Here is a 25,957-nt window from a genome sequence, read left to right on the forward strand (position 1 = left end):
GTAGGACTTAAGTGAACTTTTGAAAAAAGGAGGGACCACTTTGAACAAACCCTCCCAAAGGAGGGACCAAAATAGGTATTAAACCTTATTTTTAATTGCCAAAATGTTTCACTGAAGCTATTCCAAAAAGAATACCAATAAAGCATTATATTGTTGTTGCAATTGCTGAGGTAATATGAACGGAAGGCTACGGTTGTAACTTTGGTTGCAGTAAACCGATCTGCAGAGTTCTTTGTGTAGTCAATCTATTGAACTATTAAATGCAATTAATTAGAAAAAACATCAGGAAAAATTATTAGCATTAAACCATACCTTTCCAATACTCTGCAAAACTCTAAAATCTGCAAAGCATTCCCAACCTCTTTGGGTGATAACTCTAAATTTAAAAAGAAAAATAGTACAATCAAAAACTTTTGTTTCCACCCTATTCTGAATACACCTTCCAATTGCTGAACTTATTGTTTTANCATGTTGAATGAACATACAACGTGCATAAATACGAGAAAGAGTTTGGGCAATTAAGAATATATATTGACTGGGCTTGTAGCTATAAGGCTGGCAACATCACCACCAATAATATGACCATCAGGACTAGAAAGGGAAACACTCATGTTACTTGTTCTACTGCGTCGTCCACCTTCTTCATCAACCAAATAAGAACTAGACAAGCATAATATTTGAAATCAGCCCTGTAAAGCGTTCAAGATAAAAAAATGTTTACTATTGCATCATGATAAGAACAACCACCTAATTCACTTTAAACAATACTCGATATCATTAGTAGTTGCATAAAGCTAAATTATAATTACAATACCAGAATTGCTACCACGGTTTCAAATTGGATTGCGGGATTTTTAAGCTTTTTAAATTTGATTTGCAAGGTACAATGACTATAAATGCATATAAAAAAAATGATCCCAGCTCTTGCCAATCCCAAAATTTAATCACAACATAATCAACTTAAACTGCACACAAAACTGAATGCAATAATATGAAGGCTAGAAAATTTTCGAAGCAGTAGTACCAACTGGATAATCTGTGATTATTGCTTACAGAAAAGTTCCAGCAATGTTATATGATGAAAAGGATCATGTGCAAGGAGTTATGCAGCCAAGAAATTAACCACAACAGAATTCCACTGCTACACTTCCAAAATTGGTCAAAATCTAGTGGTTTGATTGGTTTTTCTATGAATAAGTGCATATTTGACCATATGAACAGTGAAAACACATTTGAATTCACTTTATATGAGTGTTCAATTAAGAAAACAGTGGAAACATAATTGGATTTGGAATATGACTGCACCAGTTGGGAATTTCACTTAAAATTGGTAAGTGGAAGAGTGATTTTGTGCATTGTTGGAAGAATGACCAGAAAAACAATGTAGACACATTTTAAATGGCCAAATAAAGTTGTCTAAATGTGTTCAATGCACAAAAAACAGCAGATGCTCAATTTCACCACTTGAGTTGCCAAATTATGCAGAAATCTTTAATATGCAGCACGGTCAAACAAATTTTGATGGATGCAAAGTGATGTAGGCCCGCAATTTGTAAATCAAGGACTCCTAAATCAAGATCTAGCTTGAGGAAATCAGGCTAGTGAATTTTATAGGTCCTAAATTTGTATGCAAGGATGTATGACACGGTGCCAAGCCATGAACTAAAACCAAGACAACACACATTTCTTAATCCAGATTTTAGAGTACTTTAACTTTTACAAATTGCAAATCTGTGATGCATACTTGTTGGAATATGTTTAGATAATCATCACACAAATTAACACCAGATGTGCAGCCACTAAAACTGGTTTAAGTCAATGCATCCGAAATGAAAAAACCAGCAAGAAACAGAATCAGAATTTCAATGTTTTGCAGCTCAAATTTGCTACAGAAACAACTACTTGGCACTGCTTTTTTTTTTTTTACTCAAATGATCAAAGCTAGATGAGTTTCCATTGCTTTCTCAATCAACATAGAGTAAGCTATTGCTTTCCAAGTATAATTTTGAAAGAAAATGATGCTGAACAGAATCAAAAACTGATATGACAATTTTAAAACAGCAACAGTGTTGCACATGACTTATGACATAACTGGAATTTGAAATTAAAAGCTGAATGAACTGGAAAACAATTGATAGCACCGATTAAAATTTAAAAGACACACTAAGGAACAAGTGATCGAACAAAATAATCCACTCAAACTCAAATGTAAGGTAGAAAATTAATGGAACAGTAATGGTAGAACAAAACAACACGGAAAAACATAAAATGAATTGCAAAGTGACTTAGCTGGAGCGTGAATCAACCATAGCTCTGAATACCAATTGATACGGTGCTCCAGATGTTGAATTGATTCAGCGGAAGATGAAAACAGGAACCATGGAGAAGCAGCAGCGGATACCGAGGGAAATGTTGAAGCAGTTGATGGAATGAGCTTGAATCGGTAATGGTTAATGAACGGATGTAAGCCTTTGGTGAATGGTACTAGCTCCGACAGTCTTCTAGAGGAAGAAAGCTAGATGAAGATGTGGAAAGGCAATGAGAATGACTTTGGCAAGAGTTTCCCGTGCTGGAAAAAGTACATCAGCAGAAGAAGTTTCTCATAAATTCCAAAGTGTGTTACAAGCTTTGCCAATGAGATTTTATAGATCAATCTCAAGGCCATGCATGGGAAATATCAGATCCACACGTTTCAGATCTCATTCCAACTAATTAACCATGTGCTAAATGTGTGTGGCTTCTAGAAAGCTTTATTAAACACATGTAAAATATGTTATGTGCCTATGGAAAAGTAAACACTAATGTCACCCCCTTTTATGATAGGCACACCCCTCTTTATGTAGAATTAACCATTTTACCCCTCTCCATGTTCTTGGGTTGTTCTTTATTTGGTGGGCTTGGGCCCCGCGTATCAAGAATTGATACATTGGATGACATTGTTGATGAGTTTATTGTTGATGATTTTCGTTCTATGCATGAGAAGAAACATACTTTTCTATATTCTGTACATTCATGCATAGCGTCTGGGTTTGAATCAGGATTTGAATATGATGTTGAATTGGATGAGAACTGTGAAGTCCAGGGTATTGATGATGTCCAAGTTATTGATGATGTCCAGGTTACTGATGATATGCCTGTTTTGATGATTTGGATGATATTGATGATGTTGTTGATATGCTTGTGATGGATATTGATCTGGCTTGTGATGAGATGGGTTTTCTGTCTTTACCTGTTCATTCTTTAGAGTCAGAATGCATTAACCACGTTGCAGGAAGTACACTTCAATTTGACTTGCAGGAACCTACTCTTGAGCTGAAACAGCTCCTAGAAAACCTCAAGTACATGTACTTGGAGGATGATGAGAGGAAACATGTGATCATTTCCACCTCCCTTGATTCTGTTCAAGAGAAGAGGTTGCTTGATGTGTTGAGGGTGCATAAGAAGGCCATAGGTTGGAGTTAGGCGGACATCCCTGGTATTAGCCCATCCACATGCATGCATAGGATTCTGTTGGAAGATGGGGCAAAGCCAGTGAGACAGCCGTAGAGAAAGCAAAACCTAATGATTATGGACGTTATCAAGAAGGAGGTGACGAAGCTTTTACAAGCTGGGATCATCTACCCCATATCAGATAGTCAGTGGGTGAGCCTCAAACATGTTGTGCCCAAGAAGACTGACCTCACGATTGTGAAAAATGAGAGGGATGAGTTGATTCCCACAAGAGTGCAGAATAGCTGGAGAGTCTGCATTGACTATAGGAGGCTGAATCAAGCGACCAGGAAAGACCATTTCCCCCTGCCATTCATTGATCAGATGCTGGAGCGCCTGGCAGGTAAATCCCATTAATGTTTTCTTGATGGTTTTTTTGGTTACTTTCAAATAAACATTGCGCCTGAGGATCAAGAGAAAACCACATTCACCTGCCCCTTTTTCACTTTTACCTATAGGAGGATGCCTTTTGGCTTATGCAACGCCCCTGGTACATTCCAAGGGTGCATGCTTAGCATTTTTAGCGACTTTCTTAAGAGTTGCATAGAGGTGTTTATGGATGACTTTACTGTTTATGGATCCTCTTTTGATGCATGTTTAGACAGTCTAGAAAAAGTTTTGAAAAGATGCATAGAAACAAACCTTGTTCTCAATTTTGAGAAATGTCACCTCATGATTGAACAGGGTTTGGTTCTAGGGCATATTATTTCTGAAAAAGGGAATAGAGGTAGATCCTGCTAAGATATCTGTGATTTCGCAGTTGCCTTACCCCTCTTGCATGCGAGAGGTTAGATCTTTTCTAGGACATGCAGGTTTCTACAGGCGCTTCATCAGGGATTTCAGCAAGAAGGTGCTTCCCTTGTCCAAACTGCTGTAGAAGGACATCGACTTTGAGTTTGATGATAGGTGCAAGCAGGCGTTTGACTGCCTGAAGGAAGTTTTGACCACCACCCCGATCATTCAGGCACCAGATTGGACAACCCCATTCGAGCTCATGTGTGATGCATCAAATTATGCCTTGGGAGCTGTCTTGACACAGAAAATTGATAAGCTGCCTCGAGTGATCTACTATGCTTCCCGCACTTTGGATGCTGGCCAAGCAAACTACACCACGACTACGAAAGAGTTGTTGGCAATTGTTTTTGCCCTACATAAATTTAGGTCGTATTTGCTTAGTTCTCCTGTTATTGTGTATATTGACCACGCAGCTCTATAGTTTCTATTGAAAAGGGCTGAGTCAAAGCCTATATTGATCAGGTGGATGCTACTAGTCCAGGAGTTTAACTTGCAGATTAAAGACCGGAATGGAGCACAAAACTTGGTTGCAGATCACCTCAGCAAGATTGAGAGAGCTGAGGATCAGGCTCATGTGTTGCCCATCCAGGATGATTTTCCTGATGAGAGTTTGTTGATGATTTCTTCCTCTCACCCTACTCCTTGGTTTGCGCATATTGTGGATTACTTGGTTGCATCTGTTTTTCCTCCCGTAGCATCACGTGCTCAGATTGCTAAAATTAAGAGTGATGCTAAGTATTATGTTTGGGATGACCCATATCTGTGGAAGTTGTGCAGTGACCAAGTTACTAGGAGATGCATTCCGGACCATGAGATTGACTCGGTCCTACAATTTTGTCATGCCTCCTCACCTGATGGTCATCTGGGGATTCAAAGAACAGCTAGCAGGGTGCTTGATTGCGGTTTCTACTGGCCTTCCATCTTCAAGGATGCGGAGAGGATTTGTAGCACCTGTGAGCCGTGTCAGAGAGCAGGCAGACCTATTTCACAGAGACAGAAGATGCCTCAACAGCCTATGTTGTTCTGTGAGGTGTTTGACGTCTGGGGTATAGATTTCATGGGTCATTTTCCTGTTTCTTTTGGTTTTTCCTATATGCAGTGGATTATGTTTCAAAATGGGTGGAAGCTAGAGCCACCAGGACTAACGATGCTCGGGTTGTGGTAGATTTTGTCATATTTCACCTCTTTTGCAGGTTTGGAGTGCCCAGAGCCCTTGTTAGTGATCAGGGAACCCATTTTTGTAACAGATCCATGCATGCTTTGCTAAGGAAATATGGGGTGACACACAAAGTTTCTACACCATACCACCCCCAAACAAATGGGCAAGCCGACATTTCAAAAGGGGAGATCAAGAGGATTTTGGAGAAGATTGTCCAGCCCAACAGAAAAGATTGGAGCAACAGGTTGGACGATGCTCTATGGACCCACAGGACCGCCTACAAAGCACCCATAGGGATGTCTCCCTATCGGGTTGTATTTGGAAAGGTGTGTCATCTGCAGTTAAGATTGAGCATCGAGCATACTAGGCTGTGAAGACGTGCAACTTCTCCATTGACCAAGCCGGAAGGGAAAGAAAGTTGCAGCTAAATGAACTGGACGAGATCCGTTTGGAAGCCTATGAGAACTCGAAGTTCTACAAAGAGAGGACCAAGAGGTTCCATGATAGTTCCATTCTTAGAAAGGACTTCGAGGTTGGCCAGCAGTTTTTGTTGTATAACCGATACGCGGGGCCCAAGCCCAATGTCTTTAGTATAGTCTTTCTTTTATGTACCTTGTATTGTGTTAGGCATGTGGGACTTCTAGTCCTATATATAGCCATGCCTACACTTCTTGTACTTACTTTTGAGATTAGTGAGAATTTGGTTTTCTAAATCAGAAAATAATTTTCTCTTGAAAGTCATTGGCTAGAGAGTCCAAAGACCTCTAGCCTCCTTCCAAAGCACACTTCATTATTTCATTGTTCTAATTACTCCATCGTGCTTCTCACTCCTCCACCGTACACAAATCCTTTGCGTGGCACGCTAATTGTCAGCCACGGTGTCCGCCAATCCACTTCCACCACATAGCATCTCCACTTGCTCTCCTACATCACCAGATCCCACACTTTCTCTCAGAATCATTTCTCTCTCGAAGCCACCTCTCACCATTTAGGGTTTCCTCTCGAGAGCTCCTCAGCCACTACAACATTTTCCTTGCAGATCTGCCACCGTAAGTTTCATCTCAGAACCATAACTCTCATCCTCACCGATCTACTTCGTAGATCTAGCCGATTTCCTAGATTCATCACCTTTGGAGCCTTTGACCGATTGAAATCTCACTTTATCACCATTCTCACCGTCGATCTACATTTTTCACCGATAAAAACCACATTCCACCGATTAATGCTCCTTTGCAACCTTTTCCTTCCGATTAAAACCCTTCTTATCTCAAACCCTAGCCTTTTCTTCGGTCAAATCACCCAAACCTAGGGTTTTGTTCTTCCGCTGCGTCTATTGTCCGGTTCGTCAGTTGATCCGATCCAGTATCTTCAGCTCGTCGCCGATTTGTCTCGGAACGGGTTGTATCATGTGGTATTCAGAGCAAGGTTCTCTTCCTCGGGCTTCAAGAGATAAGTTTCTTGTATCGCTTCTCTCAGTTTGATTTTGTTTAGAATCTGTCTTGTGTTGGTTTCACGTCTCTGTTTTGTTTTGTTTTCATTTTGATTCGCGTCTTTGTCTCACATTTTAGTTTCGTGTTGATCTTGATTCTGAGTTTTTGTTTAAGCTTACGCGTTGTTTTTACATTTCCTTGAATGTCTTGTGCTGTTCACTCGGTGCTGATGAGTTGTTTTAATTTTTGTAATGCTTTGATTCATTTTCTGGTTTTAGTAGGTTCTGTTTGAGTTTTTAGATTTGTTATGTGCTTTGAGTCATTACATTGAGTCTTTTCTTCATTTTAATCGGTCCAAAATTGTGTTTGATTGAGTCCTTTTATTTTTTTATTCTGATCCTGTTTTGTCAAGTTTTATTCATTGCTTATTTTGTCAGAAAATCCAAAGTGTGCCTCTGATTTGATCTGGTTTATGTGATGATTTGCTTGTATGTTCAGTGTGCATCCTGTATGAGCTATGACCTTCAATACTGAGAGCTCAGATGCATGAAATGAGCAGCAGATTTGTTTTGAATTTTCTGTTGTGAACTTCTGGTTTGAATAAGCTATTGAATCTGCACTTTGAAACTATTCTGCAATTTTTAAAAATTGAGCTGGAATGCTGAGATGACTGGTAACAAAGTGCCAACCAGAAAAGCCGTGATATGCTCAGCATTAGCTTGGTTGTTAGTGCAAAAGTCACAGCAGAAATTACTTGCAAAGCAGTAGGCCGAACTGCATTTACTTGATTGAGTCATTTGCTTTGGTTTTGTTCATTTCAGTAGTAGATCATTGCTGGAATTCTGTGTATCCAATATCCTAGAGTCTTTGCAAGCCATTCTATTTTTCCTTCTAAACTGCAGAACTAAGTTGTTTAAACGCTTGTTATATCACTGTCTTGGTCTAAGATGAAATAAAAGCATATGAGTTGAGTAACTCAATCAAAAGAGGCAATTCTTGAAAAGAAAATGAGGAACTGAATATGTGAATTTGAGTAAAAGCCTATGAAAGTGTGTAAAATGGCCTTGCGTGATCAAAACAAGCATTATTAAACTTGCTCCAGTGGATTTCAGTATGCAAATGTGTCCAGAACTGAAAATGCTAACATTAGCTATTGGACAAGTTCAAATTTTGCTTCTAAAATTTTGAATTCAACAACCAGTTCTGTGATTTCTTGTTGTGTTTTTTTGTTGTTTTTAAAATCTATTCTAGCACCATTCTTAGGATCATTTTGAGTGCTTATCTTCTTGAAAACTTTGTTCATTGCTTGTCTTTGGTTGATTAAATCTGGTTTTGTCCAATACACGTGTAATTCTGTTCTGTTGTTCATAATTGAAGCTTTTGTTTGCTTTTATCATCTATTCTAGAATCTGGTCTAGAGCTGTGCTATTCATTTCCATTGTTTTATTTGATCTGTTCTGTGCTACATATCACTTGCCTTGCCTATCCTTCCTCTGTTTGAGAAGCTGTTACACTTGGTTCTTTTGGAAATTGAAAGAGAGGTTTGTGTGCTTGGTAGCATCCTAGGTGGTGGTGGTCTAAGAGACTCTCTGACCTTGGACTGACAAGGGAGAATCTCCCTTCCAAACCCTTATTTGTGTGCATTAATGATTTTAAAGAGAAGCCTTGAGTGTGTGAGTTTTGTAAGGCTGATTTTGGCCTAATTCCTTGGCAATTTGTATGAGAGAATTCAGACTTTATTAAACTGATTTGGCTGACTGTTCATTGTGCAGATTGATTAAGTTGGGATGCAACCCGTGGAATCAAAAGAGAAAGTTTTATTACATTAAAACTGATTATTGAATTTTGTTGCATTCATTGTACAATTTGATTGCTTATTCATTGATATACACACAGTTTTTGAACGGAAGTGTTGTTTTCATTGTTTAATTGGGCATGTTGAATGTTGAATATGATTTGAAAAGCTGACCAACCAGTTTATTATTACACATTCCATTTTATCCCTGGTTTGGTATTTTAATCTGCACCATCAGTCTGATATTATATGTATGCTGAATTGGAGTTAATAAGATCTGTTTGAACTTGGTAGATGCATAAGATTTGCAAATAACGTGCTGATTATTTTATGAGAATTTTTGGAATTGCATCAACTTGTTCTAACTGGCCATGATTAATTTCTACATTGAATCACATCCAATCTGAGATCTAGTTCACTCTCCATTGTACTTGCTGGATTATGTTGTGGCTTGTGTGCAAAATTGATTTTCCTGGAATTGTTGTTTAAATCAGTCTAGTTCAGTTTAGAGAAAAACTCATGAAGTTCTTGAATGAGGGAAGTAAAAGGAGATTTGAGAGAGAACATAGGCAATTACAAGAAAGAATAGAGAGATAAGAGAGAAGAAAAGAGAGAAAACGGGAAGAAGAAAGACAAAGACAAAGAGAGAGAAAGAGAGAACAAGAGAGAAAAGAAGAGGAAGAAAATGTGAAAAGAGAACTAGTAAGAAGAGAAGAAGAAAGAGAGAAAAAAGAAGAGGAAGAAAGAGAGAGAACAGTACAAGAGAGAAGAGAAGAAGAGAAAATAAGAGAGAAAGAAAGAAAGGAAGAGGAAGAGAAGGAAGAACTTGAAAAGAAAGACATGGAAGAAAAGAAGAAAGAACAATGGAGGGCAACATACCCTACTCTCACAATAGAACACAAATTTTTAAGGCGAGGTTTTCTATCTTTCCACTTTCCATTTGTTATTGAATGTTCTAATTCTATCTTTTCTTTCCAAGGATTTGCCATTAAACCTTTTCCAAAATTGCAATCTTTATCACATGGCAATCAAAGACTTGAGTTAGAGATATCTTCCAAGTTATCACTAACTCAAGACAAAAATAAATTTTCAAATGGAGAAAGGTTTCTTTTTAGTCATAAACTTGAAAATTTCAAAGTTAGGAAACCTTCTTCTAGACATATTCCTTTATATATCTTATTGGGTCAAATAAAANTAATTAGAGATATGTTTGATGCTTATTGCAGATTAATATTTGATCCAGGAGGAACTTCTATGGAGTTTACAAAAATAAGTCCTCAGGCGAACCATCAGATTTGAGGACAAATCCTTTCCAAGAGGGAGGGGATGATACGCGGGGCCCAAGCCCAATGTCTTTAGTATAGTCTTTCTTTTATGTACCTTGTATTGTGTTAGGCATGTGGTACTTCTAGTCCTATATATAGCCATGCTACACTTCTTGTACTTACTTTTGAGATTAGTGAGAATTTGGTTTTCTAAATCAAAAAATAATTCTCTCTTGAAAGTCATTGGCTAGAGAGTCCAAAGACCTCTAGCCTCCTTCCAAAGCACACTTCATTATTTCATTGTTCCAATTACTCCACCGTGCTTCTCACTCCTCCACCGTACACTAATCCTTTGTGTGGCACGCTAATTGTCAGCCACGGTGTCCGCCAATCCACTTCCGCCACATAGCATCTCCACTTGCTCTCCTACATCACCAGATCCCACACTTTCTCTCAGAATCATTTCTCTCTTGAAGCCACCTCTCACCATTTAGGGTTTCCTCTCGAGAGCTTCTCAGCCACTACAACATTTTCCTTGCAGATCTGCCACCGTAAGTTTCCTCTCAGAACCATAACTCTCATCCTCACTGATCTACTTCGTAGATCTAGCCGATTTCCTAGATTCATCACCTTTGGAGCCTTTGACTGATTGAAATCTCACTTTATCACCATTCTCACCGTCGATCTACACTTTTCACCGATAAAAACCACATTCCACCGATTAATGCTCCTTTGCCAACATTTCCTTCCGATTAGAACCCTTCTTATCTCAAACCCATGCCTTTTCTTCGGTCAAATCACCCAAACCTAGGGTTTTGTTCTTCTGCTGCGTCTATTGTCCGGTTCGTCAGTTGATCCGATCTAGTATCTTCAGCTCGTCGCCGATTTGTCTCGGAACGGGTTGTATCAATAACTCTAGGCTCGACCTCATGGGTGGTAAGTTGAGATCAAAGTGGATTGGACCTTTTATTGTTACTAATGTTTTCCCTTATGGTGCAGTTGAGATACAGAGTCCTTCCACAGCTAAAAGCTTCAAGGTGAACGGGCACAGACTAAAGCCTTTCCTCAACAATCCTTCTTTGTTGGATGCAGTGGTGGAGGAGACGTCTATGGTCCACCCCACCCACCCTTCCATCTGACTCAGGGAGTTTCTTTTCCCCTTCCCTCCTCACTTTTAATGCACTTTGTCGATATCTGATGATTATTCTGATTATTGATCTGTTGATTGTGACACACAGAGGACATTGTGTCGTTTAAGTGTGGTCTATTAGGGAATGTTGTTTCTTTGTTTATGTTTCAGTTTTTAGGTAGTTTGTTATGTCTGGTGTACAGTTTTGCATGCTTTTCGTGAATTCTGGACTGTGATTAGGTTGCTAGTTTCCCTTCATTGCATTGATACTCTGTTTTGTTGGACTCCTTGCTTTTCTTTGCTTGGAAGATAATAATGATGTTTGAGAGTTGAATTGATTGTGACCGATTACCTGTGTGAGATATGAGCCATTTGGTGATTTTTTTTGTGTGTGATATGTCTCTGGACTGCTTGCACATTTGCCTTGGCTTGACTCTGTTGATAATTCTTGATTCATGCGCATGTTTGAAAATGATAAAGGCATTTTATTGATTGAGACTCTCTGGCCAGATAGCCTACCCTGTTATGATCTCTTTGTTAGCCCCTTTGAGCCTATACTTCCCCCATTTCTTTGTTTTGAAGCTCATACAATAGCCTAAGTGAAAAACCATGATCACCTGAACCTTAGGAATTTTGGAGCTTTGGAATTGTTTTGGGAATAAGTGTGGTCTCTTAGGAGTTGCAGATGAATTGCTAGCGAGTCCTCTTCTTGCGGTTGCACTGTAAATATCATGTATCTTGTCTTTTGAATTGTGTGTTGAATAGAAAAAAAAAAGAAAGAAAAAAGAAGAAGAGAAAATAATAAAAAAGAATATGAAGAATGGAGTCAAGAAGAGGATGGAATTAGAGGTTGTGGGTGTGTTTGAATGTGTTTACACTGATTCCCCATTGCTCCTCTGTTCCTTATGGTTTGTAGCTTCTTATCCAGATGTATCCTCCCTTGTCCTTGGCCCCATTGCAACCATGAAAAGACCTATTAATTTGAACATGCATATGTGTTTGAGTGTTGATATTAGAGGCTTGCCAAGTCTATTTGTGTTTGCTTTCTTGAGTGCATCGAGTGACATTGATTTACCTTAGACACTTGAGAGAAACATTGATGTTGTGTATCTGTGAGGCTTTGTTGCTTTTGATTCAGCTCTTGAACTGATTGACTGTTTTCCATGTACTGAACTATTTGGATGATTCTGTGAGTATTTGTTTCCATTGACTCTGTGTGGGATCCGGCCTATTTATTTCACTTAAATAAACCAGGGAATTGTGTTTAATTGTCTGTTATTTCCCCGTTTTCCGAATTCTGTTTAATTTGGTCGGAAATTCGTAATTGTGCTAATTTGGATTTTCTGAGCTGATTAAGCGCAATTCTGGTTGCAGGGAAATTGTGGAAATATCATTTGGAGCATTAGGATGTGGTGTGACACATTAAAGACTCAACATTTAGTCATTTAAATTTTAATTAAAGTTGTAATTTCGTTTTCTAGAAGTGTTAATTAGAATTAGGTGTTTTTGGGTCCTTTTAGGGGTAATTTTGTAAAAGCCCACTTTGTAGGACATGTGGCTTTTAGTCTAGGGTTTTGTTTTAGTGTGTGAACCCCACCATTGGGTGATTCTCGGTCATATTGAGAGACAATACCGAGACACACACTAGCCACTTTCATTCACACGGTTTTTTGCTTCATTTCTTCTAGGGTTTCTCTTGTTTGAACATGCTCTAATGGGTGCTTGCTTGGTGCCACGGTTTTGGACCATTTTCAATGAATTGATGCAGATTTTCTTCTTCCCTTGATTTACTCTTGGTTGTCTTAACTCATTGGTGGTGAAAATCCATTCATTCCTTCTTTCATTTCCTTGTTGTTGATGTTTAGAGCTTGAGCTTTTAAGCTTGTCTTTGCCTTTCCATGGTGGTTGTTGGGTTTGAGTGACTTTAGATTTTTGTTTCCTCTTCCATTGCTGCTGTTGTTCTCGGTTTCCTTTGCATTTTGGTTGATTGGTTGATGAAAATGGAGTTCTATGTGAGTTTTGTGTTGAAGAGAGCTTAAGGTGTTGTGTGGGTGTTGTGGGTTTGGCTCTTTCCTTCCATATTTCGATTTGGATGTTTGAAACCAGTTTGGAACCAAAGTTTGATGTGTTATTGTGGCTGGATAGTGCTGGAGTTGCAACTTGAAATGGGGTATCTTGGGTGTGTGTTTTCGGTGTGAGGAAGAAGAAAGAGCTGGAGGTGTGTGTTGGTTGAGGAATTTTCGAGTGGGAGATGGAAAGGAGGGGAGATTAGTGCAATTAATTTTTTACCATTTTTGGGAAAACAAGGAAAGATACTTCTTGTCATTCTAGGAATGTTTTCCTTTTAAGCTTTGCTTTTGTCTCTTGTTAGCTTGTATTCTACCGAGAAAGTCATTGAATAATGGTGGTCTTTGATGTTTAATTTCTTTTGACTTTGCCTACATGGCACTTTGGTTGGAGCACACAATGTATCTTCCATTTGCACATGGGTTTTTGAAGTATTTTTTGTAGAACTCACTTGGTAGGTTCGGCATTTTGTGGTCTTGGAGTGTGGATTTCGAATTTTGCTGCATGGAGAAGACTAAGGCATGGTTTTCAATTGGATGTTTAAGTATATTTTAACTTCTTTTGAGAATTGGTGCACATGGGACAAAAGACAACACATTTAGTGGTTAAGTGAAAATAGAATTTTGAAGTTGGACCATTGAAACATTACTCACGGCCATGTGCTTTTATTTGGCCAATTGGACTTTTAAATTCATTTGTTAATTGCCATTGTGTCAAGTTAATTGCTAGAATTAAATTAGGTTTGTTGGTTTCTTTTGTTTTCAATTAAATTTCTTAGTAGGTTGAGTTGTTTTTATGTGTTTAAGTTAGTTTTGCATTTAATTATTTTTAACTGTGTTTGCTAATTAATTGGTAGCAGTGTTTGATGTTTAGATGTTATCTAATTTGTTTAGTCGTTTTATTTAATTTCCATGGTAGCTTAATTTAATTCAGTCGGTCATTAGCCATATTGCAAAGTTTCCCTAAGGTTTTTGAACTGTGACTGTGTGGCAACTCTGATCTGGTTAATATCAATTCTGAATTTGCACCTGCAATTGGGTATACGCTTAGTTGCCCAGTTGGTGTTACATCTTCGCTTAGTTGATGGAACTGTATGGTGTAAATCAGAGTTGATATTAACACTGCGTTCGCATAGTCCGCAGTTATGAAGATAGATTTAATCGTCGCTTAGTCGGCTAACTCCATTGGATTAGAGGTCTGAGTAGCAACTGTGTTATGATAATCAGTGATGGGAAACAATGTGATTAGGTTAATGACTGATTGTTTTCATTCTGTGTCGATTCCGTATTTTTTACAGTATTGTTTGCGTTTCTATCGTTAAATTTCAGTATTTGTCGTAATTAAATTATGTTTTCATCTATGTTTCTCGCAAACCGATTTCACAAACCCCCCTCTCGTGTTTGACTCAATTCTTGAACCGCAAAATTGGTCTTTGGGAGACGACCTAGGGGTCATTCCTTAGCTATATTGTATTTCTTATATGCAATCAAATTTGTATGGGCCGCGACATCCCATCAGAGAATCTGTAAATGATTACTTTTCAAGGACACTCACCATAGCCAACAAAATGAAGGCTAATGGTGAAAACAAAGGAGATGTTGCAGTAGTTGAAAAAATTTTGAGATCCATGACTTCCAAGTTTGATTATGTTGTGTGCTCCATTGAAGAATCTAAAGATACAAACACGTTAACCATTGATGAATTGCAAAGTAGTTTACTCATCCACAAGCTACGTATGACTTCTCATGTTGAAGAAGTGCATGCCTTGCAAATTACTCATACAGATCAACATGCAGAACAAGGACGAGGTCGTGGAGGTCAAGGTGGCTTTGGACGACAAGGAAGAGGGCAAAGTCGTGGACGCAGACGTGGCAGACAAGGATTTGACAGATCCACAGTAGAATGTTACAATTGTCATCAACTCGGACATTTTAGTTGGGAATGTTCAAATCAAAGAAAGGAGGCAAACTATGTAGAAGATGAAGAAATGTTATTGATGGCCTACACAAATATTACAAAAGCAAATGAAGAAAGTGTGTGGTTTCTTGACTCAGGATGCAGTAATCATATGTGTAGGAAAAAAGAGTATTTCTCAGATATTGATGAAGGTTACAAAGATTCAGTCAAATTAGGAAATAACTCTTGTATGGCTGTAACTAGAAAAGGAAACATTCGGCTAAATATGAATGACACCACTTGTATTGTTACAGAAGTCTTTTTTGTACCAGATTTGAGGAATAATTTATTAAGTATTGGGCAATTACAAGAAAAGGGGCTTAGTATTCTCTTCAAACAGGGAAAATGTAAAGTGTTTCATCCTGAAACTGGTTTGATCATGGAAACTGCAATATCTTCCAACCGAATGTTCAAGCTACATGCCACATCGCAACCTATTAAGTCCACTTGTGTTCACACTGTTGAAGAGGATGTAATGCATCTTTGGCATTGTAGATACAGACATTTAAACTTTCGGGGTTTAAATACACTTTAACAACAACGTATGGTATATGGTCTGCCAATGATGAAAGCACTAAAAAAATTATGCATAGACTGCATGACAGGGAAACAATCACGGACTTCATTCCCAAAGAAGAGTAATTGAAGGGCCACACAGTCTCTACAACTAATTCATGCAGATATTTGTGGACCAATCACACTTATCTCTAATAGCAAAAAGAGGTATTTGCTCACTTTTATTGATGATTTCAGTAGAAAAACTTGGATTTATTTCTTGACAGAAAAATCAGAAGCTCTCTCCTTCTTTAAGAATTTTAAAATTCATGTTGAGAAAGAAGTTGACTCCTTAATCAGATGTTTACGCACGGATCCCGAAGGAGAGTTTACGTCTCAGGCTTTCACCAACTTTTGCAGTGACAATGGTATTCATAGACAACTAACAACTGCATACACACCACAACAGAATGAAATCGCTGAAAGAAAGAACATAACCATTATGAATATGATCTGAAGCATGCTGTCAGAAAAGAAAATGCCCAAGACTTTTTGGGCTGAAGCTGCTACTTGCACTGTGCATATTTTGAATCGGTGTCCAACATTAGCAGTGCAAAATAAAACACCGAAGAAGCTTGGAGTGGAGTCAAGCCTTCAGTGAAGTATTTTAGAGTTTTTGGATGCATTTCTTATGTTCATGTGCCTGATGCTAAAAGAACTAAGTTAGATGACAAAAGCATATGTTGTGTTTTGTTGGGGGTTAGTGAAGTGTCAAAAGCATACAAACTTTATGATCCAATTTCACAAAGGATAATAATAAGCAGAGATGTTGTCTTTGAGGAAGATAAAAGTTGGGATTGGGATAAAAAAATATGAAGAAACTATCTTATGTTATTTAGAATGTGGTGATCAGGATGTGGCAGCAGCTCCTATAGAAGAAGAAAATATAGAAGACCATGAGGCACGCCAGAATACTGATATTTCAGAAGAGGATATTAGTTCCCCTGATTCTATGGCTAGTCCTACTCAGCAAAGGTGTAGAAGACCACCTATTTGGATGGAAGAGTATGAAACTGGGGAAGGTTTTTCTGAAGGCAGTATAGAAGCTAATCTAGCTATATCTAACAGTGATCCTACTTACTTTAATGTTGTTGTTCAAATTGAAAAATGGAGGAAAGCCATGGATGAGGAGAATAAAAATGACACATGGGAATTGATGGAATTGTCGGACGGAGCAAAGAAAGTTGGAGTTAAGTGGATTTATAAGACAAAATTCAAAGAAAATGGAGAAGTGGATAAGTACAAAGCTAGGCTTGTAATAAAGGGGTATGCACAAGAATATGGGGTAGACTACACAGAAGTATATGCACCAGTAGCTCGCATGGAGACAATCCGATTGATAGCAGCACTTGCAGCTCAAAAAGGATGGACCATATATCAACTAGATGTAAAATCAGCATTCTTGCATGGTAAGTTAGATGAAACAGCGTATGTGGACCAGCCTTGTGGTTATATTCAAAGAGGGGAAGAGCATAAGTGTATAAATTGAAGAAAGCTCTTTACGGCCTTAAGCAAGCACCACGTGCTTGGTATAGTCGCATAGAAGCATATTTTTTGAAAGAAGGATTTGAAAAGTGTGACTACGAACATACCTTGTTTGTGAAGAGAGAAAAGGAAGACATAATATTAATTGTTAGTTTGTATGTTGATGACCTTATTTTTACAAGAAATGATGAATTGATGTTTGCAAAATTTAAAAGCTCCATGAAGCATGAATTTGACATGACAGATTTCGGTAAAATGAGATATTTTTTGGGTCTTGAAGTGATGCAGCGAATAGATGGAATTTTCTTATGTCAAAAGAAATATGCCTTAGAGATGTTACAAAGGTTTGGAATGGATAAAAGCAATGCGGTGCAAACTCCAATTGTTCTTGGCCTTAAACTTACAAAGGATGACACAGGCGTAAAGGTGGATAAGACTTACTATAAACAAAATGTAGGAAGTCTTATGTATCTCACATCTACTCGACTCGATATGATGTTTGTGGTGAACTTAATCAGCAGGTACATGGAGAATCCTACTGAGTTGCATTTATTAGCCGCTAAAAGGGCATTGAGATATCTAAAGGGAACAAGTGAGTTTGGAATTTTCTATATGAAGGGAGGAAACAAAGAGATTCTTGCTTATACTAATAGTGATTATGCAGGAGATTCAGATGATAGGAAAAGTACTTCGGATTATGTTTTCTTATTATCTTCAGCTGTTGTTTCTTGGTCATCAAAGAAACAACCAATTGTGAGTCTATCAACTACAGAGGCAGAGTTTATAGGTGCAGCTTCATGTGCTTGTCAAGCCATTTGGTTGAAAAGGTAGTTGAGAAAGCTGTGTAAAAAGCAAAATGAGGCTACTGAAATTCGTTGTGATAACAGTTCTGCTATTAAGCTTTCTAAAAATCCAGTCATGCATGGTCGTTGTAAACATATTGATGTCCGATTTCATTTCCTTCGAGATCTTACAAAGAATGGAGCCATTCAGATAATGCATTGTGGAACACAAGAACAAGTGGCTAACATTATGACCAAACTACTCAAATTGGATGCTTTCTTAAAGCTACGCAGATCACTACGAGTGTGTTCATAATTTGATATAAACTAAATAGTATTTAGTTTAAGGGAGGATTTGTTAGTCAAATTATGGTTACATAACAGTTTTTATTTTGAATAAATCTACCATAATATTAGGAATAGTGGGTCAGCGTAATATACGCCCGTTTCAGCGTAATTTACGCCAGTTTCTTTTCAGTTTTATTCTATTCTGATGTAAGGCTATTTAATAGCCAGTTTTACGTTATCAATGACAGATAGTGGTATTTTCCCTTGTGCATTTATCTCTTGCATATTCTGTGAGATTCCAACAGTTCGTGAAAGGATGAGAAGTTGGAATGTTGCATGGAATAAGAAAACTTGAACGTGAGATGGGAAAGAAAAAACTGGAATTGGAAACTCAATGTAATGAAAGATATTTTAGAAATTTAGAGTTTTATAGGACTCCAGGAAGATTAAAAGGGGAGGTACAAGAAGAAATGACCCATTTCGATTTGGTTGATGATAGATATAAAAAATAATGGAAATTATGCGTGATTTAAAAAATTTCAATTTTTAAATAGATCATGCTGAACTTAGAATAAAGGGGTGTGGGAATAGCAAGATCACCTCCCAACGTTTGTTTTGAAGATAGATTTAGGTTATGCTTGCAGTCTTCCAATTCCTGTTAATGTAGTCCGCAAATTTTTAAAAATTAATTTTTTAAGAAAATATATATTAATTAAGGACTGCTACTTTTTACAAAATCTTACGTTTTTTTTTCTGTACGTACAGGTTCAATAAAAGTATTATTAAAAATTATAAAAATATAAGATATTATTATTGTGGATGTACGTAGTTAATTTCTTATTTTAATAAAAAAGTTATGTATTAAAATAAACAATATTTGAAAAACAAAAAATAGAATGAAAGGAGTATTTTCCCTTTTCAAGAAAACATATAGAGGATATGTTTGCCTTTATATGGAAGTGGATTTAATCAAACCTAAATATAAACTCACATAGCATGTAAAATTTTGTCTTAAAACAACTCAACATATACATAAATTGTACTCTACGAATGTAACTGAAGTATACAAATAGACATTTAATTTCTTTGCCAAGCTAAATTTTAAAACTCTTTTTTAAATTAAAGACGACCATCATCATGTTATTTGAGTTGAGAAATTTGTGGTGAATGTAAATATTGCGAAAAAAGAAAATATTTAAATGTATTATGGCATCTTGTAATAGATTAAAGAATATGTTAGTCATTTACCTTCCTTGTTCATCTTTTTCTTTTCTGCTCATTAACGAGAGGATAATAAATTACTGATCTTCTTCCACTTTTACATATGGGAGAATCAATATTACTTTATAGAAGGAAACAATTTCTACATGCGCATTCAACTTTTTATTATACATCTGCAAACACAACAGTAAATTGGTTGTTATTTTATTCGGTAAGAAAAAATACAGTTTTCAATGAAAGAAAAAGATGTTATTGAAAAGATGAATACTATTGGCAATAGAGAAAACCCTAGAAATTACAGAGAGGTTCCGTCTCCTACCTTTCATCTTCTGTACTAAAATGCTTCTTTCATATTCAACCTATGGTCCCAGTTTAGTTCATTGGTTCAGAAAAGAGACAAAGAAAAAAGTTTTTCAAAGAAATCAATACTCATTGAAAACCAAAAGGAAAAATATATTTTAACACCATTTTTTGACACCATTTTGACACTGCACACGTGTCAAAATATGGTTGGACGATTTGAAATTAAAAAAAACTGAGGCAAGAACATATTTGGGAAAGAAAAACTAAAGTTTTTTTATTAATTTGAAATCGTTCAACCACATTTTGACACGTGTACAATGTCAAAATGATGTCAAAAAAATGGTGTTAAAATATCATTTTCCAAAGCAAAAACCTGCTGCGTTGCCAATAGCGATTATGCAGAAATACAAATATCAAACAACAGCCACAAAATTGCTGAGTTGGAATGAAGTAATATTTGATAGAAGTTCGCTAGTCCTATGCTTCTTCTTAAATAAAATTTGTCTTCTTACATAATTCAAATACATCTTTAATATTCTTTCGTCTTAACTCTCCAAAGATGTAATAAAAGTAACCTAAATACATAGATATGAACATTTCAATTTCTTTTAAATCATGTATCCACTAATTTTTTTTCTTAAATTATATGATGACATAAAACATTTCAAAAGTATAGAAAAAACAGGGGTTTCTCTAAAAAAAAAGTAAGTTACTTGACTGAATGATAAAATTAATTGTATTTCAAATATTGGTTAAAAAATTGCACTAGATGAAATACAAATAATTATTTGGTAGAGCACTAAACAATTTTTTTTTATCTCCCTAAAGTTTATAAGCCTATAAATATATTAAAAAATTGAAGTATATGATAAATAACTAACAGAAGAGACATATTTAATTAAATTTGCTTATATTTGAACTCACTTTTTTAAATAAAAATGGTGAAAATGGTAAATTCTTTTTTTTTTATGAAGGAGATACTTGCTTTAGAGTGAATCTTTCTTTCGTATGTGTATTTGTTTGTTGTTTTTCTTACTTACAATGATATTTTCAGCAGTACCGGAGAGTGATGCTGAAATTTTGAAGTAGATAATTTTAATTTCTCTCTATATCAGCTTTTGAAAATTAATATTATGTTTTTGACTCAATATAATATTTCTTTTAGAAATATAAGACTATATATATATATATATTTCTGACATGGTTGGAGGGTAGGGTAAAAAACACCTCTCTTACATGGTTGACATGTCTCCTTTTCCTATTTGCATTGGTTGAAGTATAGACAGCACTACGGCCTTTATGCGATCCGAAAGTCTACCATCCTGGGCATACCATCCACAGAGGTAGGTAGGGTTCATCTTGAACTTCTTGCCGGAATGTACCTAAATTTGTAGTGATTTCGATCTCTTAAGGTAGGGTACTTAGGTCGATGTCAACGAAAATCTGTATAGCAGCTTCGTCCCAGCTCTTTCAGACTTCTATTGCAAAGATGATTTCAGACCAGAAAGACNGAAAGAAAGATATCCATTTTCAAGATTTCTCTTTCTTGCGTGATAGGAACAGAGCTTCGGGAAAGCAGCTTAGCCAAGTCTGTCAAGCGACCGTTCTCGACATATATGTATGATATCCAAAGAGCGCTTGATTCAATCTAAACAATCTCTGATTAGTGTATAGCAAGGATGCGAGACTATCACCGTTCTCGTTAAGAATTGGACTATCACTTTAACTCGATAATCTGACGTTGACAGTTGGTATTCTAGTGGGCTTTTTATTTGTCTTTTGTCGGGTTGGAACAGGGTTGTCTGCCAAGGTTTATGTTGTAATAGATCTGGTTGTGTTATTAGAGTTGTCTTTTAAATGTCTATATATTGCTTAAAAAACATTCATAAAATTTGTATAAAAACATAAAAGAAATTTTAAAGCTAATAACATTATGAACTATTTATTATGAACTTCTACAAATAATCCTACATATTTTTAATAATGGATTATACGGTTATGGAAAATAGTAAAACTAAGTAGTATATTGCTAACATTTGATCAAGACAAAAAAATCTAGAATTCTTATTGTTACTATTAGAAATATTCAGAATACATTATCACTTTACAAATGAATATATTATTGTACATCTAACTAGTTAAATAAAAAGAATACAACTATAAAAAATTAAATTACAAAAAATCATTTCATTTCGTATTCAACTAATGCAAAAAAATTATATACAACAATTACAATAATGAAGGTCTCTTAAGTCCGAAAACAAAGGAGGAACCTACTCTGGCCACCATATAGAGATTTCCACCGAAACCTAAAAAAACAAAAAATGATGTTAAAAAGAATCTTAGCAACATATTGCTGTTAGTAGATAAATTTACAAGATTCTCTTTAATACAATACAAATACTCCATCACTGAAAAAAGACCCATATGCAATGAGGGATTTGGCCAGCATTAGACTATTAAGAACAATTAACATGAAACATAAACTCCTACAAACTTACTTTAGCGAAACCTAAGACTAAACCTATGTATCAACAGTTGTTTTTCATACATATTAGTTCCTTCTCGTCCTAACCAACAATTTATTTTGCTTTCAAAATCCTGAGCTAATAACTAGTTGTTTACAATTTGGATAACTTTGAAGCATGGATTTTTGTACCACACCAAAATAACTTTCAACCTTGGGTTTTTGTACCACACCAAAACCTTTTGACCTAACATGATGAAAGTAGAGAACTTTTGCCAAGATAACATGAATGATGCATAATTCATAATCAATTAATCATGACATACATTTTTCACTTGTTCTCTTCAACATGAACATCTCAGTGTGTGCTTCGTCAACCTCAGTTCTTATCTTCATAACAGCATCTTGCTCCTCCATTTTGGCCTTCTCATTCTACATCTTCTGTACAAGACACTTTACCTGTAGATATTATAAACACAAAATTATTATGAAGACCTGTAACAACAAGGATAATCCATATACAAAGAGCATCATAACACCTTGTTTTCTATTACCTTTTCCTTAGCTGCAGCAATCTTAAGTTTTGCTTCTTTAACTACTTTTGCATGTCTTGAATTTTCGCCCTGGTCCTTACTTTTCTGGACATAATAAGCAAGTTTCCAATCACTTTAATTGATATTAGACAAGAAAAGTAAGAAAAAAACAAAAAAAAAAAAAGATGAAGTGGTGAAAGTAATAAAACAAAAGAAGAATACACAAAAAAAGAAATATTTTTTAACAATACTTACTTAGTGTTCAAAGCTTCCTCACAAAAAGAGTCATCAAATTCAAATCCAATTTATTGGATCCGGTGATGCGTTCTTCAAACCAATCCAAAGGGAAATCATTTACAAGGTGATATATAATCAAATCCTCGAAATGTTTCAACCATGAATGATTTTCTTTCTTGGTTGATAAAGGATGGAGACCTACACCAAAATCATTCATATGGAAACTTTAATTCAAGCATCTCAAAAAAATTTAATCACTGAGAAAACTTTGAACAGGAGTTATAAAGGATAAGTCACTCTTTTCTAATTGCTTACTATCAATGCAAACAATTTAATGTGAAATTGGATCATTGAGGAGTTATGTTGATCCATACTTTCTTGATCCATACTTTCTTTACTGATCAATTCTTTGAAAATGGCTTCAGGTTTTCCTTCCTTGAGATCGAGAGCCTGATTAAAATTACAACAAAAATAACAGTGAAAAAACACTTGATAAATATATTATGAATATCTGCAACACCATAACTATAAAGCAAGAAGTAAGCTTGAACAATAATACCATTTCTTCTAGGGCATAAAATTTAATGTAACAGAAGGGAATATCATTCATGGTCAAAACGTTCAATTAAATGACCAATTGCAAAATCATCTAAAATTTGACTTTAAAGTTGCATGATATTGATAAAAATAATTAGTTTCAATTTGGTAACATCCCTCTATAGCATTAAAGAAATTTTCCGATTATGGCTATTCAATCAGTGAACTATTAAATGCAATTAATTAGAAAAAACATCAGGAAAAATTAGTAACATTAAACCACACCTTTCCAATAATACTCTGCAAAACTCTAAAATCTGCAAAGCATTTCCAACCTCTTTACTCAATGCCAAATATTTCTTTTAACTCCATGCCAGGTGGCAAAAGAATTTCCTCTGTAAATGTTTTGCTCTAAGTTCATTCCAAAATTCTCACCACCATTATCTTTGGTGCAAATTTCAGTGACATTTACATCTGAAAAATGTTCATTTCCAAGTTCCCCTAAGAGAAATACTTCAGGATCCTGCAAGAAATAACAAAAAAGAACACGAACCATCTCATGAAAAGTTTATCATAAATTGAAATATAAACACATTCACTCATATCATCATTAACATATCATAAATTTGCACAGTTAAACAAGAAATCCTTTTCAACCAAATCTGTCAACCACAAGAGATTTAGCAAAGGGGACAGGTAGAAAAATAGCATACCTTTTTCAAATTACCCTCATTTAATGGATTTGATGTTTCTAAATTCTTCTTCATTGTAAACATTTATGCAACTGACTTAAAGCCAGATTCATTGGTACTACGATATAAGGGACCAGTAGGCTTTCTACAAACATAACTCCTTTATCAGAATGAACTCATGGATACACAACCAACTCAAAAAGCAAATAGAAAAAATCTAAAAGAAACCCACTGGCAAAAACTACAGTTGCAAATGCCTCGACACTTCGGACATGTCCAATTAGCCAACTCTGCAACCTCTTCAGCATTCTCCCTATACCTAATTCACCACAGGAAAATCATCATTGGAGAAAACATGTATGTATATACAAGTATTGTATTGCTATACTCTCAGATTCTTTCATTTTGTACCAAGGAAATCTCAGCTGACAATCAGAACCTAATTCCTTCTAAAAGTATAGCATGTTTGGACCCCACGTTTGCAACATTTCACATTTACAAAAACAATATCAGTCATAGTAAACAATCTTACTCAAGCAGAACCACTATAGATTCTTTCATGGTTTCGTCTGCTACCTTTCTTCTTTACTAAAATTGATTCTTTCATATTCATTCTATGTCCCAGTTCAGCTCATTGATTCAGAAAAGAGGCAAAAGAAAAAAAGTTTTCAAGAAATCAATATTCATTGAAAAGTAACAAAACAAAAGAAGAATACACAAAAAAGGAATAGTTTTTAATAGGACTTGAAATACTTACGCAGTGTTCAAAGCTTCGTCACAAAGAAAAGTCATCAGTTTAAACTTCTTAGACAAATCCAATTTATAGTATCCACTTATGCCTTCTTGAAACCAATCCAAAGGGAAATCATTTAGGTGATGTGATTGCATAATCAAATCCTCTAAATGTTTCAACCATGAATTAGTTTCATTCTTGGTTGATAAGGATAGAGAACTACACCAAAATCATTCATATGAAAACTTTAATTCAAGCATCTCAAAAAAAATTAACCACTGAGAAAACTTCAAACAAGAGTTGTAAGGGATAACTCACTCTTTTTTCGAATCACCAAGGATCAATGCCAACAATATAAAGTGAAATTGAATCAGTGAGGAGTTATGCTCATCCATACTTTCTCTACTGATCAATTCTTCAAAAATGGCTTTAGCTTCTCCTTCCTTGAGATCAAGACCCTGATTTAAATTACACAGAGGAATAACGAGTGAAGAAACACTTGATAAATATATTAACATGAAACCAAGCAAAAGTTTAAAAGTTGTAAGGCATTTTTCCTCACATCATCATTACCTTATTACAAGTTAGAAAAATAACATACCTTTTCCATACTACCTCTGCTTGATGGATTTAATGTTTCTGAAGTCTTCTTAAGTATAAGCATTTCTGCAACTGACCTAAAATTATATCCCTTGGCACTTTGATATAAAGTACCTGATACAATAAGGGATACTTTTGTAATAATTTCTTTTGGCATAAACATGACCAAAGAAAAGCCTTGAGCTCCTCTATGTCCATCCACTGTTATCTTCATATATATATATATATATATATATATATATATATATATATATATATATATATATATATATATATATATATATATATATATATATATGATATGATATGATGTATATAATATATAGGTGGGACAATAGCACTAAATCTAGTTGAAATTTCTTCCTTTTAACAGTGGTGCTAAGCATATCACACCTTTATAAAATATACAAACATCTAGTTGAAATTTCATTTGTGCCAA

General features: G+C 35.7%; 1 long non-coding RNA gene across 12 annotated transcripts; it reads right to left on the reverse strand.

Moving 5' to 3' along the window:
- Positions 1–21,788: 21,788 nt before the first annotated feature.
- LOC106765742 lies at positions 21,789–25,709 on the reverse strand. 12 transcript variants are annotated; one of them, XR_002669581.1, is made up of 10 exons: positions 25,520–25,709; positions 25,237–25,376; positions 24,943–25,137; positions 24,418–24,504; positions 23,779–24,016; positions 23,272–23,406; positions 22,975–23,154; positions 22,741–22,824; positions 22,513–22,645; positions 21,789–22,028 (listed from the first exon to the last, which is right to left on the reverse strand). It is a non-coding gene; the product is annotated as an uncharacterized LOC106765742 (long non-coding RNA). The 12 variants fall into 12 exon arrangements; XR_001376071.2 differs by having other exon boundaries at positions 23,779–24,330; XR_002669578.1 differs by having other exon boundaries at positions 23,779–24,330; positions 24,718–25,137.
- Positions 25,710–25,957: the final 248 nt, after the last annotated feature.

This window comes from Vigna radiata, chromosome 1, assembly GCF_000741045.1.
Source record: "Vigna radiata var. radiata cultivar VC1973A chromosome 1, Vradiata_ver6, whole genome shotgun sequence".
NCBI classification, from domain to species: domain Eukaryota; kingdom Viridiplantae; phylum Streptophyta; class Magnoliopsida; order Fabales; family Fabaceae; genus Vigna; species Vigna radiata.